Source organism: Mobula birostris, chromosome 6, assembly GCF_030028105.1.
Source record: "Mobula birostris isolate sMobBir1 chromosome 6, sMobBir1.hap1, whole genome shotgun sequence".
Lineage (NCBI taxonomy): Eukaryota > Metazoa > Chordata > Chondrichthyes > Myliobatiformes > Myliobatidae > Mobula > Mobula birostris.
In genome coordinates, this window is record NC_092375.1 from 76,665,220 (window position 1) to 76,678,551 (window position 13,332).

The window sequence follows — 13,332 nt, forward strand, 5'->3', positions numbered from 1 at the left end:
TCTGAAGAAGAGTCCAGAATGGAAATATTCAGTGTTGATGAAGGGTTTCGGCTCAAAATGTTGAATGTTTACTGTCCATAGATGCTGCCTGGCCTGCTAAGTTCCTCCAGCATTTTGTGAGTGTTGTCTGAAATAGTCTTTGTTCTTATTGTAAAATAAATTGATCAGGGACTGTACATACCAAAATTATTTTTAAAGCCATCAGTAAAAACCGCGGGAGAGCTTCCTGATATAATCTAATCTGTGCAATGCATCTTACTCACTTGACCTCATTCCCACAATGGTGGACAACCAAGTTTTCCTCCTGGGCTCAAACTCCACTTTTCAGACCAATCCCCACTATCCTGCAGTCCAATCTATCTCAGCCTTGAATATATTCAACAACTTAAAACCCACAGAAAATTCTAAAGATTTTCCATTCTCTGAGAGAAATTCTTTTTTTCTCCCTCCTAAATATGTGATCACTTATAGTAAAATTATCCCTCTAACTGCTAGAGAACATCAAAGGCAAAGACTCTCAACCTTGGGAGTCAGCCCGTGTAAAATGGAAGATGATCTTGATTGTGTCTATTTGACGCTGCAAGCCAGGCATGGACCAAAAGCAGTAAGTTCTAGAGACAGTATGAAATTGACTTCCCTTGATATCTTAAAACATATAACAGTAGAGCAAAAGAACTTGCTGAACCAACCATTGTGTCTATGTGATTAACCCTATCTGCCTACACATGATCCATATCCCTCTATTCTCTGCACATTCACATGTATGTCTAAATACCTCTTAGCCTTTGTTATTGTATCTGCTTCTACCACCTGAAGGAAACATTTAACCGAGTATGATGTCGAGAAGCCCAGGGAAGTATTCCATCGTACTTCTTCCGAGGAGCTCCTGCAATCACGTCCTGTAGCTGCAACAGGTAGATTCCTATCTATTTGATTGGATCTATTCACAATTTTAAAACTTCCACAAGAACATCCTTCCATTTTCAAGGGGAATAAGACCACATTTCTCACCCTTTCCTAATAGATGTTACCTCAGATTTCTGAATACATACTGACCTTGCATCCTCTCCAGAGATTCCTTGTGCATAATATGTCAAGCAAAACCTCAGGCAGTACTTCAAATGTGTTCAAAACTAGGCTCAGTATAGGTTTAGTACAGGGTAGCTGCATTTCCAGTATCTCCACCTAGAAACAAACCCAAGTCTGAGAAGGCCTCCTAGAGATCCAGATGCATTTCTTCTGCTGCATTACACTCCACAACTTCTCTGTCATCTCTTCACATGATATAATAGGTTTGGTTATATAAGTCTTTGTCTTTTTAAGTATACGAAAACTTTTGATTTTTACATCTTTGATTTTTTTGATGTTTCTTTTAATTTTCTACTTTGTCGGGATTCCTTCATTTTCCCTCAATTTGTTCTTTTTAACAATTGTCATTATGTTAGTTCTCCACTAATCCTCAGGCGCTGTGGGGTAGCACAAAGGTGCAGATGGTGCACGCATTGTCTCATTGTTCCAATCACTTTGGTTCAATCCTGACCTTTGGTGCTGCCTCTGTGGAATCTGGACTTTTTCCCCTGTGACTGTGTGGGAATTCCCTGGGTGATCTGCTTTCCTGGTGGTTGGTAAGTTATTTGACCACTTGTGCATGTGTGTGGTGTAACATGGGAAGGGTAAAATGGGTTAATGTAACAGAGTACCAATCGGACGGTGTGGAGTTGCTGGACCTCAAGAACATTCTGCTGTTCAGGCAAGATTGCAGAAATATTTTTTTAAATTAAAATTTAAAGGACAAGACATGCACGCACGTAATCTCTCCCTCACACGCTTACACACAGACACGTACTCTCTTGTACTCACATTCCCCCTCACATATAGGTATTTACTCTTTCTCATTTCTCACTCACATTCAATTTCTTTCTCTCTCTCCCTCCCTTTCACTCAGGGATATACACTTTCCCTTGCTCACTCATACACGGAAATTCACAGTCTTTCTCTCACACACTCCCTCTCTCTTACACACAGTTCATATGTTCTTTTTCTCTTTCACAAGCTCTTGAGCTCTCACTCACACACCTTCTCTCTTGCACATACACAAGCTCACATATACTCTCTCCCATTCATCCACACACACACACACAGAGTTACTCACACTATTAAATATTTAACAAAGTTAAACCTTTCTTTTCAGCACAGCTCATTTTTTTTTCATTCACTGGAATGGGCATTCTGGCAGATTTCTGAAGAACCAGGGATCTGCCAAAATCTATCCAGCCCTGTAAAACTCCAGCAGTGCAGTACAGAAGACTACAGCTGACACTTTGTTGAAGGAAGATTGCAACTATAACCTTCCCTGAAGAAATGCCCAAATACATCAGTAGAACTGGTGCAAATCTCAGCAGAAGATTTCCACCATTATCTTTCTTCAAACTTGTAAATATATTGTTACATACCCTGTAACTGGGTTGCCAAACCAGCAGAAATGGACCACTTAGTTGGAGTCTGGATTACTGGAACTAAGAAAGTTTTATTAAAGTAACAAGTAACAGTACTCTAATCATAAGGATATAAATGCAACAGGTTAGCAATGATAAAACACACATGTACACAGAACTAGGATAATAGGAATCAATCAAGCTCTATCGCAGTCTAGGGGTAAAATGATCAGTCTCAAGTGACGCAGAGTTCAGTTCAGCTGAGTACAGTTCGCAGTAATCGCTGTTGTGCCGTTGGAGAGAGAGAGAGAGAGAGAGAGCTAATATGCAAATTCTGATTCACACAGACCTTCGTTCTTCACAGTTAGCTTTCGGGCGAGCCCTTTTAATGTCTTCTGAGGTCACCGACTGTGACCCCTCCATTCCGGATACGATCGTTCTTCCGCGGTGAACCTGGCACCCAGGCAAGGGCGGACACACATACTAGGTTCCCGCCGATCGTACCTTTTCACCCTGTGCATCTATGGTCGGTCCCGCGACCAGACCTCCAAAACTCTCACCCACTTGTGGGGGCACACCGCACTTCCAGGATCTCATTATCTCGTGATCTCGTGGTTTCTGTCGTGCCTTAGCGAGCCTGTTCCTTTTATTCCCCTGCTGGGGTATCGCCTGTCCATCAAACTTCAAACAGTTCAGGTTCAAAGCAACCGGTCTGTCAATACTCAGAACTGTGTCTCTTTTTGTTAATCTCTCTCCTCTCTCATTAACATTTGAGCGCTTCTCCCTTTGTCTCTCTTATCTCTCTGATCAGCATCAATCTTCTGATAACTTGGTTTTTCGTCACAATATGTAATATTACCTCTGGTTTTACTTGTCTAGAAACTTTTAAAATGCACATGTATAATCTATTCAAACCAGGAATTTTAATCTTTTTGAGTTTACTCATATAACACTACTATTTTTGATTTTAATAGCAGCTATATAATTTTGTATGCCTTCCAATGTTATCCCAATCTGGTCTGTCTTAGTAAATACTAACGCAATTGTTTAATATTTCTGCCTTTTCATTATTGCTGCTAATGTTTTTTTTATCTCCCACTGGCTCTTTTCCTAGTGTAATTTCTCTTTCTTGAACAATTGTACAACTGTAGAATATTTTGTGCATTTGTTACTAATTTCATGTTCTAAATTGCTTTTATGACTCTTCTAATCCCTTTTAAATTCTCTCTTGATCTGCATTCCCTTGATGGCTATTGCCTTAAAGTAGACCATTTTCTTTGTTTTCATTTCTTTCCGCAAATATTTTTATTCATTCATAGCACTTCGCTATTATTTAACTTTTTTCCTGTGTTTTGGTGCAATGATTCAAACACTGTCATAATCGTTTCCCCTAGTTCTCAAAGGTTCTAAAGTTCATTTTATTAACAAAGTATGTATGCAGAATACAACTCTGTGATTTGTCTTATCCAGAGAGCCACAAAGTACAGAAAAAATATGGATTTTGTTGAAAGATAAGACATCAATATCTCTCACACAAAGAAGAAAAGGAAGTAATCCACCCCCCCCCCCCCCACATCTGTGTCGCACAAAAACTAACGTATCGCCCACCAGGAAAACAGCAGCTAGAACATCAAACCACAAACCCCCGACCCACTCCCTCACACAAAAATTAACAGATTGCCCACAAGGAGAGAAAAAAAAGCAACCATAACACCAAACCCCAACTCCCTCTCTTGCACACAAAAAATCTATCAGATCCCCAAACATGGAAAAACTCCAACAAGGACATCAGACGCCACATCCCCAACCCTCTTCTTGCACAAAGGCTAACATATTTCCCACAAGGGCTTCAAACCCCCAAACCCTAAACCAGTAGCCCACCAATGTTGTTTGCCCCAACAGTGAAACATTGTTATTTTAATTGGACTTTTCCACCCTGTGACCCTGTTTTAGAATAGGATAGTGCAGGTTTAATAGGATGGGCAGGATCTGTTGCCAATTTGGGGGATAGGGAATGAGGTTGTAGATTTGGAGTCAGGGTGGGAGTTGGTTGGAAATGCATTCTTACATGCAAAACGTGCCTTACAGAGGGAGTGTAGCAAATTCCGTGTAAGTTAAGTTGTAGCCATCCTGCAAAAGCCAGCGGCTTTTTATGTTTTACCATCTTGTCTTATTTTTTATGAAGAAAATTGTCAAAAGTTCTCTATTAACAGGAAATTTTATATGATGACAACAGGCTTGGTCACATTATTTTGTGATTGTCAAAGTAGGTCAGTAAGGTAACCTAGTGGTTAGCACAACAATTTACAGTACCAGCGCTGCTGCCTGTAAGGAGATTGTACGTTCTCCCTTTTACTGTGTGGGTTCACTCTGGTTGCTCCAGTTTCCTCCCACAATCCAAAGATGTACAGTTGAAAGGTGGATTAGTCATTGTCAATTGTCCCGTGACTAAGCCAAGGTTAAATTAGGGTTTGCTGCTTGGAGGGCCAGAAGGGCCTATTCCACACTGTATCTCAATAAATGTTTTGCTGTATCATTCAAGGGAATGTCTCACTTGGACAACTGCCAAGCATAATGTCCACCTTGACCACTGTGATTTTGTCAATCCTCTTCTGTTCTATGCCACTACAGCATACAATGAAAAGAAATCTGTTTCTTACAGGAGTTGCAAAACCACTCTCCATAGCAACGAATGGAGGGAAAACTTTACATTAACACATTTTGTTTTGTCTTTTGGATACGAAGGCAAAAAACATCACCAAGTAAAAAGATACAGCAGAATACAACTACCAATCTTTTTTCTGTAATCATGGCTGAATTATATTGAACAAAATAAGTAATTTTTCTTTGCTGCCTTTTGTTGTATTGTTCAACTCTGTCAGATCCAATTATAATTATAGACTGATACTAATCTTACTGTATTGCAAAGAAAAGACAATGGCAGAGAAAAAAATTTATGTCAGCAGCTCCCTGATATGAATCTATCTAATTAATTGCCACAATATTAGTTTTACACTGTCAAGACATGAAGGTAATGTCCTTTATTTGAACTTCACTTCGGTCGTGAAAATTTATCTTTCAATAAATGAGAAGTAATTTAATTCTAATTTTAGCTGTAAACTGAATCCAATCAAAGTCAAAATATACTTTCATTATTGTCAATTGTTAAAGCTATAATTATACTTGTTCATATGTATAATGGCGTCCTACTCGTGAATGTATTTGGCAACAACTAGTAACAAAGTATAAAGGTTCAACTTTGAATTAAGTAACTAGTAATCCAAACCTGTAACTAATTCAACACAGTAATTAAATAACACAGATGTTTCTCAATTGTTTGTGGACGGAGAAAACATTTCCTGGTGTGCAATACAAGGACATGTACAAGCTGCAAAAGTAAAGTGTTTTATTTTGTCTCTCCTAGCACATTCTAACATTTGTACATGGACCTTTGCTTTCCCAATTAATACTGCTTTCATTTGATTTAGAATAGGAAAAGCACTAACTGTTTGACAAAAAAGAGAAAAAAAAATCAAGTGGTGCTCAAAATGTAACCAATAATCTTCTCCATTAGGGTTTGATCCTAAATTAATTTTATTCCCCATTCTGGCTCTCCTTTTCTCCTCACCTTCCCATGACCTCCCTGTGGTGCTCGCCCCCACTTCCCTTTCTCTCATGGTCCACTGTCATCTCCTATCAGTTTCCTTCTTCTTCAGCCTTTTACCTCTTCCTCCTAGCACCTTCCAGTTTCCAATTTCATTCCCCGGCCTTCCCCCACCCACCCACCTTCCCCCACCCACCCACCTTCCCCCTCGTTGGCTTCACCTACCACCTGTCAGCTTCCACTCCTCCCTCTACCCCACCCCCCCGCCATCTTCTTACTCAAGGTTCTTCCCCCTCCTTTCCAGTCCTGATGAAGGGGCTCGCCCCGAAACGTTGATTTGGAATGTCCAGATGCAGGCTCTCGGCATAAATGTTTATTCATTTTCATTTCCATGGATGCTGCCGGACTGCTGAGTTCCTCCAGCATTTCGTGTGTGTTGCTCAAGATTTCCAGCATCTGCAGAATTTCTTGTGTTTATAATTTCTTTGAAAGTCTGTTGCATATTTTCAATACTCTGTTCAAATCAGGGTTTGAGGAAGTTTTCTGATCACTTCCTCTGCAAATTATGCTGTACTCTGTGAGGTTTAGTATGGTTAAGTACCACATAAAATTAATTGTAATGAAAATCTCTATTAATCTCCGCCAGTACTGCAATACCCGAAATCTATCTGAATTTATTCATGTTTATATCTGACTATCGTTCAATTCTCTAATTCACTTTTGAAAAATCCCTTTTAGGGTTCCACCCTTCTGCACTCCCCATTTCCTTTCACTCCACTTTGCTTCCACATTTTTTTTTACTTTTTTTTGCAAAGGTTTCAAGTCTGATATCCTTGGCATTCTGCCCAATCTTGATTGCTACAGCCAAGACCATGCACCTACTGATCTCGATTTCCATATCTTTCCAATGGTTGTCAGAGTTTTTGATTACCACAAAACTGCTCTGACCTCCAATATACCCATTAGCTTGCTCTACTCTCTCTATGCCCATGGCTAAGTGGCTAGGTATAACTCAAATGCCACTTATAAACTTGCAGATGACACAATCATTGTTGGTAGAATCTCAGATGGAGAGGAGAGGGAATGCAGGAGCAAGGTATACCAGCTAGTTGAGTGGTGTTGCAGCAACTGTCAGTAAGATAAAAGAGTTGATCGTGGACTTCAGGGAGGGTAAGACAGGGGAACACGAACCAATCCTCATAGAGCACTCTCAAGTAGAGAGTGAGCAATTTCAAGATCCTAGATGTTGAGATCTCTGAGGATCTAATCTGGTCCCAACATATTGATGCAGCTATAAAGAAGGCAAGACAACAGCTATATTTCATGAGGAGGTTGAAGAGGTTTGGTTTGTCACCTAAAACACTTGAAAACTTCTATGGGTGTATTGGTAGCGGACCCAAATGCAAGACACAGACACTGAAGTACGAGGAACAGGACTTGACTAGAGTAGGGACATGACAGGATACAGAGAAGGAGCAGGGACAAGAACGCAGACTTGGGCTAGGACATGGACTAGACACAGGGAACCTGGACAAGGAACTATGAACTAGGAGCTTGGGCTTGGACTCCGAGCCAGAGACTGAACAAGGACCCAGAACCTTGGTCTAGCCTCGGCCTCGGACCCCAGAACTAGGCAAGGACATGGCATGGCTACCGGACAGGATGTGGCAGGGGTCTTGGCTGTTGAACTTGGAGACAGGCTGGGGTCTTGGCTCTCGAGGCTGCAGGCTGGGGTCTTGGCTCTCGAGGCTGCAGGCTGGGGTCTTGGCTCTCGACGCTACAGCCTCGGGTCTTGGCTCTCGAGGCTGCAGGCTGGGGTTTTGGGTCTTGGAATGTGGAAGCTGATAACTCAGAGGCTGGAGCTTGGAGACGACTGGGAACTGTACATCAACATAGAGCCGGGACTTATCCTTCGAAAAGCCGGGACTCATCTTTAACGCGACACCAACATGAGACAGGACAGTACATAGACATAAAGCAGGGACTTATACTTAGGCAAGCCGGGACTCAACCTCTCCACACCAAGGTGGGATAGGACCATCCGTCGGGTAATGGCAGAACGGCCGGACTTACCCAACAGAGGCAAAGACAAGACAAGACAAGACAGGTCCCCCCACAGGGCAATGGCAGAATGGCCTGACTTACCCATGGAGACGAGGACAAGACAGATCCCCCTGCAGGGCAACAGCAGAACAGCCTGACTTACCCCATGGAGGCGAGGACAAGACAAGACAGATCCCCCCACAGGTCAACGGCAGAATGGCCTGACTTACCCCACGGAAGCGAGGACAAGACAAGACAAGACAGATCCCCCCGCAGGGAAACGGCAGAACGGCCTGCCTTACCCCACGGAAGCGAGGACAAGAGGAGACAAACACCAAAGAATAACAGACAGTTCTATCTCTGCATCGGGGTTGCTCTGAGTAACAGTTACGGCTAGCAACCTCAGCTGGCTACGTAAAACAGCCAGATCCCTACCTAGTTCACAGTGGCTGACGGCCACTCAGCTGGCCCAGGAAACAGCCGAATCCATACAGCAAAGGCAGCTCTGACTACTGACAGCAAGGCTCCATGAGGCGACGGTTCTCCAACACAGCCTAAAGATGGCAAGTGGCTGCTCCAGCCTTCCATTGGCAGGTTGCTCCCAGGGGGTCTTGACAAGACAAACCAGCAGCCCACACTCGACCCCCAAGGCCACTTATATTCCAAGCCCCAAGATGGGAATCAGGTGCCTACGATTAACTCAACTAAACAAGGGATAGCTGGAAGACCTAGAGTCCTGAGTCCACAGACCAGACCGTGAACCGGAATGCAGACTTCACGGATTGGACCACGACAACACTGTATAGTATGTACGGGTACTGCTCAGGACGGAAAGAAGCTACAGAAAGCTGAGAAATTAGTCAGCTCCATCTTGGGTACTGTCCTCTGTAGTATCCAAGATATCTTCAAGGAGTGTTGTCTCTGAAGGGTGGCATTGATTATTAAGGACCCCCATCAACCAGGGCATGCCCTCTTCTCATTGTTACCATCAGAAGCCTGCAGGCACAGACTCAACGGTTCAGGAACAGCTTCTTCCTCTCCGCCATACAATTCCTAAATGAACATTGAACCTGTGAACACTACCTCACTTTTTAAAATATTATTTCTGTTTTTGTATGATTTTAATCTATTTAATATACATATATACTTACTGTAATTGATTTGCTTTTTTCCTTTCTGTATCATCATGTATTGCCTTCTATTGCTGCTGCTAAGTTAACAAATTTCACGACATATGCTGGTGATAATAAACCTGATTCTGATAGCTTGTGTATTTCACAATATTACTGCATGTAGTGGAACATAACAACATGCAATGATTACCCAGTGGTTAATACACTTTGGACCTTTGACCAGAATAATGCTATGGCAGACCTATGACCTAGCCAAAGCACCCTAAAAACTGGAGGAACGCTGCAGGATAGGCAGCACCTATGGAAATGAATGAACACTGGATGTATCGGGCCAAGGTCCTTCATCCGAACTGGAAAAAAAAATGAGAAGTCAGGGCTAGAAGGTGAGGGGAAGGGAGGAAGAAGCACAACGTAGTAGGTGATAGGTAAAACAAGGAGACAGGCAATTTGCCTCCTCTACTGCTGTCTCGAGGCCACACGCAGATTGAAGGAGCAGGACCTTATATTCCATCTGGTTAGCCTCCAACCTGATGGCATGGACATCGATTTCTCTAACTTCCAGTAATTGCCCCACCCCTTCATCATTCCCCATTCCTGTTTTCCTCACTCACCCTATCTCCTCACTCACCCTATCTCCCAGAGGGAGGTGCTCCTCATCCATCCCTTCATTCCATGATATACTCCCTCCTATCAGATACCCCCTTCTCCAACCCTTTATCCCTTTCATCAATCAACTTCCCAGCTCTTTACTTCACCCCTTCCCCTTTCTGGCTTCACTCATCACCAGCTTCTTCCTTCCCTCCGCCCTACCTTCTTGCTCTGACCTCATCTTTTTTCCAGTCCTGATGAAAGGTTTTGGCCTGAAACGTCGACTGCTTATTCGTTTCCACAGATGCTGCCTGACTTCTGAGTTCCTCCAGCACTTTGTGTGTTTTGCCTTTGATTTCCAACAACTGCAGATTTTCTCGCGTATATGACTTAGTCAATCATTAGTACACTATATAGAACCATGCTTTCCACATGCCAGTGATGTGTTGGGCTACCAGTATCATAAAGACATGCTCAGTGTTCTCTGCTATTAGATATTAGGGAGGACTGCTTCATCCCAGTTAATGTGGTTGGAAGCAACCATATAATTCTGTTCAGCTCAAGGCTGAAATACCAAGCCCATATTTTCTCCATCACATATTTCCTTCTTCTCTCTAACTTCTTCCACATCTGCTTCTGATTTACAAATCTCATGCAGAATTCCCATTGATTCTCTAATCAGCAATCCAATGGATTTTTGGCCAATATCCCATTTTGCCTAAAACCAAGTCCTGCTCACCTATCAGTCTGGTATTATTGGCCCTCTTTGGCTGCTAGAGCTCTTAAAAACAAAATTCAAGAGAATCCTCAACTATGGACCTTTTCACAATCTTGCCCTTTCATAATTCTCTGAACTCCTCCAAACCTCGAACCATTCAAGAATTGTCTACTCCTCTGACACTGGACTTTCGCATGTCTCCTCTAACGTAATCCCACAGCAACCCAGCTCTCAAGCTTTGGTCTTCCATCCAGAAACTCTTTCATACCTTGAACCCTTTTCTCCTTAAAACCCATCATTTTGTCAAATATAGAACTCCTAAGAATTCAGTATAATTTATGTCCAGCTAAGCTTTTATGAAATCTATGATGCAACATTTTTCACTAAATATATCATACAAATTCAAGTTATCTTTGATGTACAGCTTTTCTCAAAAATAATTAACCATAAACATGAAACAAGATGAACACAGCAATTCCAAACCATATAGTATTTTACTCTAAAACAAAACAGCCAATGTATTTTAGACAATAGGTAAAAAAGATTATTATAACAAACCTTATAAAAAATAAAACACCTTTTTCATGTATATGTTTAAACAATCCAACTTGTCACAGCCAATTAAACAAAAGAAAGAAGGATTGTATGCTGCATGTTTGATGAAGTCAGGAAAGCATTTTTCAGAGAAGGAGGAATTACTGTTGCAATGTTGGTAACATAGAGTCACGGAGTAATATAGCATGGTACAGGCCCTTCAGCCCAAATGGCCAATGCCAACCACAGCATCCTCCCACATAGTTCCAGATGACCCCCATTCAGCCCATAACCCTTCATGTCCTTTCCCTCCATGCACATATCCAAATGTCTCTTACAATTTGCAATTGTAGCTGCCTCAACCACTTCCTCTGATTACTTATTGCAGATACTCACTACCGTCAGTCCTTTTTAAATCTCTTCCCTTTTATCTTGTATCTGTGCCCTCTAGTTTTGGACTGCCCATACCTGGGGAAAAAGTCTATGACTGACGCTTTCCAAACATAAGGGTTATAGAGCATTACATCACAGAAACAGGCCCTTCGGCCAATTTTGTCTGTGCCGAATCCTTATTCAGCCCGGTTCCATTGACACATACCTGGACCATAACCCTCCAAACTCCTGCCATCCACGTACTTACCTGAACTCCTCTTAAAAGTTGCAGTCGGATCCACATCCAGTTAGTGTTAGCTTGTTCTACACTTGCACCCACCTCTCAGGTTCCCCTTAAATATTTTACCTTTCACCCTTAACCAGGTGTAAAATATATAAGCAAAAAGCAGTATACTATAGTAATATGCAGAGACATTAGCAAGACCACAGAGTATTAAAATAATAGTACGTGCAACTTGATGGAGCTGGGTTTTGATATGATACAAGAAGAAACAATAATGGATTTGTTTAAGATAACATGTAACAATAAGTAGATTGGTGCATTTGTGTGTGGTGTCTCTCTCTTTCGATGATGGAGGAGGATGTTACTGTGGTTCCCCGTTATGCATTGAACTATTGTGTTTATCGACTGTTGACTTTTTCAGACTCATGTTTTGTATATTCTGTGTTTTTCGACCATTCCTTTCTGTTTTGTTGTGCGAGGGAAGGGCTTTGGAGGTTGATGTTCTTACTGCATTCTATTAGGTTTTTTTTATGTGGGGTTGGAGGGGGGTTTGGGGGTCGAAGATCTTGTTCCGTTCTGCGTGGGGGAGGTGGATATATGGATCGATGTTTTTGTTCCGTTTTGTGCGGGGGTTTAGGAATTGTTGATCGGGACTCTGTTCTTTGGGTTTGATGCTTCCCTCTGAATGACTTTCATGTTCTTTTTTTGTTTCATAGCTATCTGGAAAAAGCAACTCTCAGAGCTGTATTTGGACACATACTTTGACTATAAAATGAACCTTTGAACTATGTTCTAATCATCATATTTATAATGTCTTATATGATTTACAGATTATGTAACATTAAGGCATAATAGTGGCTATGAAGCCAGTGTAGTATCCAGAAAAAATACGACTTCTAGGCTTTTCTCTCTGTCAGTTTTATTATGCACTTTATAAGGTGTCTGTAAGAAAACTTTTTAAAAACGTATTGGAATCTTGTTCCTCAATTTAAGCAAACTGCCAGTGTCAGGATAAACCAGCTGTGCTTTTCATCGAGGATGGAGAACCCAGCTGTTTCCGAAGTTAATTACTGTATACAACTGAGGTCAGTATCTGTACCCAGGAGAGTTCAGCATTCTGCGTAATATTATAAGTACAACAGAAGATGAGAAACAACTGAGCATACTATAAGGAAGGATTGGGATGATGGCAGCTGTTGACCAGATCAACTCTGTTCCATTTTCTTTTGCAAACGTTGGTGCGTTTTGCTTTCAGGAAGTGGCCAGTGGAATTCAGCACCTGATTGAGATACATGCTTTATTGAAATTGCTAAGAGAATAGGGCCTGGCGTATTTCGTAAAGTTAAACTTTCTGTAAACAGATATTTTCTACACATTTGCCAAGATAACAATTGTATCCATTGCATTGCCACTGAATACACAACAGCAATGACATCCTCATATGCCCAGCCATAGGAAGAGTGGCAGCAAATCAATAAGATGAGAAAGTCTGCAGATGCTGGAAATCCAAAGCAACACACACAAAATGCTGGAAGAACTCAGCAGGTCAGGCAGCATCCATGGAAAGGAATTGGTAGTCTACGTTTCAGGCCAACATCCTTCTTCAGGACTGAGAAGGAAGGGGGAAGATGCCAGAATATAAAAGTGGGTGGGGAGGGGGA